The sequence below is a fragment of the Dunckerocampus dactyliophorus genome, chromosome 3, assembly GCF_027744805.1.
Source record: "Dunckerocampus dactyliophorus isolate RoL2022-P2 chromosome 3, RoL_Ddac_1.1, whole genome shotgun sequence".
NCBI classification, from domain to species: Eukaryota; Metazoa; Chordata; class Actinopteri; order Syngnathiformes; family Syngnathidae; genus Dunckerocampus; species Dunckerocampus dactyliophorus.
In genome coordinates, this window is record NC_072821.1 from 23,987,970 (window position 1) to 23,993,855 (window position 5,886).

The window sequence follows — 5,886 nt, forward strand, 5'->3', positions numbered from 1 at the left end:
CCTAGCAGAGACAGAGAATAAGAGGAGGGAGGGAGGGATGGCGGATGAGAGAGGTGGAAGGAGGAGCTGCAGTGCCCTGGAAGAATGAAAGGACACATGAAGAGAGTTGAAACGAAACAGACAAAACCATCCTCTCATTGCCCTGACAGCAGCATCCTGTGATTTTGGACACTGATGGAGTTTTTTCCATTCATGCTGGGATTTTTCTTCAAATCTAGTAGACTTCAGTTTGTATGCGAGAGGAAGTCACACTGGTAGTGGTGACAAAGGAACAGAGGTTAGGGAGGAAGACATATGGATGTACAAGTATAGCAGAGGCATAAAGATAAGAAGGTGACGGGAGATTATGAAGGCAAGAGGACATTGTGTAATTACAGGGATAAACAGCTAATTAAGCTCTATTAGATATTGTTAATAGCAGGACATTTGCAGCGGCACATAAGGATAGATTGATTTATTGACCCAGTAATGGGTCATGTAATCTGTAGTCCAAAAGAAGATCATCTTCATGAGTGAGACTCAGTTTTTTTGTGAGTGTGGTGTTATAGGTGCTCCATGCAGAGGCTTAACAGTGTTAATGACTGTTTGAGGCAAAGCACAAAAGCTGCCTGTGCCAATGGAAGCTCCTCCATCAGGGAATGTTTGTGGGAGATTATGGGCTAGAGGATTTAGTGGAGTGGACATGAGGAGCCCTTGTCACTGAATGAGCTATACCAAAATGTCGATGAAAGGCAAAATATTAATGAGGTTTTTCTTTTTCTCAATCTCGTCATTAGCACTGATTATAGACTATTAAATTGCATTATTTGTTGATAAAAATCATATTTATGAGATTCTATATATAGTCGTCCCTCGCCACTTTGTGCTTTAAAGTTTGCGGTTTTCATTAATAAGTCATGCAGTTTTGTGATTGAATATGCCCTATTATACTCATGATCCAAATTTTAACCAGTTGAAAAATTGCAAGAATTGACATTTTGCACTGTTGGATCTTAAAGGAGGCTTTAAGTAGACCTTCAAAATGTAGAAACAAGAAATGGAAGTGAGACAAAAACATTTTTGAGTAAGCAATTTATTGTGAACAAGCATTAAAGTGAAATGGGCTGTTCATCAGCTGATGCAATATTAAAACTATAGCTGAAAAAAAACAAAAAAAAACCCAAAATAGAAATAAAATTTTCAAAAAAGGACTCAATAATAAGCTGTGCCATTCTTGTTAATCACCTCAAAAATTGGTTTGTGCATGCTTGATGTGAGTGTTTCCAGGAGGCTAGTGGAAATGTTGCTTGAGGCTTCACAGTTGGCATCGACTGTCTGGAACTGATGTCCAGTTTTGTAAACTTCCCTTGACATCAGTTCTCAATTGAATTTAGATCAGAGGAACACGCAGGATGGTCCAAAAGAGTGACGTTATTCCTCTGGAAGAAGTCCTTTGTCAGGTGGACATTGTGAACTGGAGCGTAGTCCTGTTGAAAAAGCCAGTCATTACCACACAGATGATGGCGTTCAGTCATGAAGGATGCCCCCTGCAACATCTCCACATAGCCAGCTCTTGTTTGATGCACCTGCACAATCTGAAGCTCCATTGTTCCATTGAAGGAGAAAACACCCCAGAAAATGATGGAGCCCTCTCCTCTGTGCTGTGCGGAAAACATCTCAGGTGGAATCTCCTTGTCATGCCAGTAATGTTGGAAGCCATCATCAAAAGTTAAAGGGACAGTTTGGATTTTTTGACATGAAGTTGTATGACATCCCCATCAGAAGTGTAGCGCATCAACGGTGACTTACCCCCACTTTGTCCCACGAGCCGAGTTCTGGTCGTATTTCGGTGATGAGGAACGTAGTTCCGGTTAGTTGGTGGGGCCATTTAAGTAAAGAGTTTGGCATCTCAAAACAATATGCATTCAAAAGAGTAAAAGACTTGCATCACAAAATGGCTCTTCGAAAAAAAATTAGACCTCACAATCGACTGCGCGCTGTCACCTGTTCATTGTTGTCTATGTGGATGAAGCTGATGAAGACACTGCGGAACACGTACATAACTGTGGAACACGTGGAACACGTACATAACAATGGACAGGCGACAGCGCGCAGTTATACGACAGGAGAGAAAGTAACGGAGAGAGATTGTGAGGTCTGATTTTTTTGAGGAGCCATTTTTGTGATGCAGATGTATTACTTTTGTCTTTTGCCTTTGTCACCTACCCACATTCCAAAAACATGCATGCTAGGTTAATCGTCGACTCTAAATTGTCCATAGGTATGATTGGGAGCATGAAGGATTGTTTGTCTATATGAGCCCTGTGATTGGCTGGTGACCAGTCCAGGGTGTACCCCGCTTCTCGCCCGAAGTCAGCTGGGATAGGCTCCAGCATACCCCCGCGACCCTAATGAGGATAAGCGGCATAGAAAAAGGATGGATGGTTGTCTCCAGTAAATTGCTTCGTCATTTTTTTTGTCATTTCTTCTTTTTGCATTTTGAAGCTCTACTTAGAACTTCCTAAGATCCAACAGTGCAAAATGTAAATTATTTCAAATTTTCAAACGGTCTTAATATTTTGATCAGGAGTTTATTAGTAAAAAAAATATATATATTTTTTGCCTAGAATTTCTAAGCATACAAATGACAAAATGAACTAAAATACAAATATAAGACATTAAGAAGACACTTTCAAATATGTTATATGGAGTACTTTACATTGTCGCCGTAACAACAGGATTTTATTGCAGATTTGAACTATCTCACAAGAGGCACAGTATATATATTGTGTTTAATTAGGCAAAAAAAAATGTAGCTTGTCAACAGCCATACTTATCGAATAAATGCACTGTTTAAAAAGGTGCGTTATCCAATGGTTTGCAAAGTTTAGTGGTAAAGATATACAGTCTCGCACGCGGTGATCTCCAGGGGCTCTTTCACAAAACAGCAAAGCAATCTTGCAACAAATGTGCTTAAGCAGGTTTTGCCATTAACCAGGTTCATTAGAAAACTAGCACAGTAAACTTTAGAAAACAGTTAGTCCATTTTATTAATAATGGATAAGGAAATCACTGTGCAATGTAAGTGTTTAGCAGCCTGCCTTGCAGAATGTACAACAATGTAACATTCAAACATTAACAATTTACCATTACATCCCAATAGCACGGCCGTGAAAAAAAAATGTGTCATACCTTCCCTTAATAAATATAAAGTAAAATATTATGCAGTGTAACGGTGCACTATAAATTCTGCAGTACATCATAAAAAAATTGGATGCTGATACCTAGATTAAACTTGATCATAACCTCTTTTTTTGAAGCTGAGAATTGAAACGTTTGGTTAAAAGGAATCTTTTACACATTGCAAATACCGCAGAAGTGAATATTTAAAAACTCCATTACTCAACAGGGCTTTTATTTTGCAGATATCACCACAAATAGGTCAATGTGACATCTCTTAGGCTACATTTATTCATGGATTTTGAATACCAAACCCTCATGTGACATCACCACAGACTCATGTGACGGCTTTATTTTGGAGAATGTATTTTTTTTTTTTCCATCAAGGCTCATCACCAAGGATTTGACACGAAACTGTATTGGTTTTTAGACATGCTATCTCTGATATGAAGTGTCTCTGTGGTATCTACCAACACAGCTACAGTAAGGGCATACAGAGCAGATTCCCTTTTCTCTGTGTGATAGGAATTAAATGATTCACACACAGGAGGCTGCTGATGGTTGCACTTACCACTACGTGTGAAAGCCTGAAGGGCTTTAAGAGGCATTTTGACTTGTTTATGCCATGTTAAATCACAATGTTGAGGAAGGGGTAGATTGTAAGGTAATATACAGGGTGTGAATATACACACGCAATGTCAAATGCAGAAATAAAGAGAACACATGGGGAAGGTTCAGAAGGTTGATTGGGATTCAGTCCTGACAGAGGAAAACAATAAAAATAGGTTTTGAGATTAAGTAAAAGTGTGTTACTGCACATTTAGCTTCCCTAATGTTATTAATTATTTTTTTACATACTCTATATTTTTTTGTCTTTAGGCTTTTCCCGTCATTGTTTGCCACAGCGAGTCAATCAAATGTGTGAATCGTAGGGCTGTCTTTGACAAAGGTTTTTCATCGTCAAATCTGATTCATTAGATTTTGTCTATGATCGACTGTTTGATTGTTTTTGAGAGCAGAGCTAATGGACATCGAGACAAGTAAACCGATCTCATTTGCGACTTTTTCCACTTTAAAGAAAAAGGCTCTCAACACTCAGATAAACACATAAACATGGTAGGTGTGCAACAACGGTACCTTCATTTATTGAGTGACACAGAAAGCAAGATGAACAAAACCGGAACCCGGTGCTGCACACATCAGAAAAGTGCACATAAAATAGGAACAACATTCAAAGATTTTCTCAAGAAGAAGACACAAAAGAACGCGAACTCAGCTAAAAAAAATAACTCCAGGATTCAAAGATTTTCTGAAGAAGAAGACACCAGAGTTTACTCTATTGCAAATAGTGCAAGGAATTGAGAATCTGCGATTAAAATCAGTGCAAAATAATTACAATAGCCTCTATGAAATGATCACGGATGTCCATAATGATGTCACAAACATTATGGAAGAAAACACTGAGCACTGAGCAAGGCTATCAAAGCAGATAGGTCAAGGAGTTGTAAGATGAAAATGCGGACTTGAGTACTGCTCCTAAGGAGGTTAAAAACCCTGTAGAACAGTGGTCCCCAACCATTTTTGACCCACGGACCGGCTTGTGTTCCCACAAATCTCCCGCGGACCGGGATTTATCTTATTTATTATGTATTGTGTAAAACTAAGACATGAATTACATCAAATTAAAAGCACAAAATGAATGCCAACCCACCATCCACCAGTTCAAGCCTGGAGTTTTTCCAGAGAGATGATTACATCGCTGTTTGATGTATGTGTTAAAATGCAGTGTGCTAGCATGAATTAACTTGAGACAAATGTGCACATTAGCACTCAGTAAGTCATCAAAACGTACCTTTATGCATTCCCTCATAAGGTGAAAGAAAAATGGTAAAAATACAGTAGTAGTCTATCTGTGCGGCATGAGACACAATTAGCACACGCACAATGGACATGCGTCAAGTGAGACGGATGTAATAGAGAGAATCCGGCCACTTTTCAAAGTAAAACATTAAAAAAAATAATAATAATGGAAATGATTTTTTCTTTCTGTGCTGCCCAGCACCAAATGACCCACGCGACCCAGGGGTTGGGGTCACTGCTATAGAAGATATCAAGGCTCTGCAGGACGATATTAAGGTATTATTGAATGACAATGCTGTCTTGCGCGCTGCTCTTGAGGAAGCTAAAAACCCTAAAGAAAATACAGCATTATGCAAGGATGTTAGGGTTGTACAGGATGATGTCAGGGCATAATTGGAAGACAAGGCTGCCTTAAGGAGGTTAAAGACCCTATGGAAGAAAATAGAGCATTGTGCAATGATATCAACATTCAAATATATATATACATATCAAGGCACAATTGAAGGATAATGCTGCCTTTCGCACCACCCTTGAGGAAGAGAAAGAAGCAAAGGAAAATATCACCAAGCAAATGAAAAACGTAATTGACGAGATTAATCAGATTGCACGAATGAATGATTTGGTCCTCACAGGGCTCCAAATTACATCCATGTCAAGAGATGCTCCTTCAATAAAGCAACAGATTGCTAACTTCCTACAATCAAAGGAGGTGGATGTAGATATCAACAGCATCGACACTTGCGTCCCACTATTTGGCAGAAACAACACCCCACCTGTCATCATTGTTAAGTTCACCAACAGGGAATTCAAAACTGCACTGCTGAAACAGGGAAAGAAGCTGAGAGGCACAAACGTCTACAAGAATGA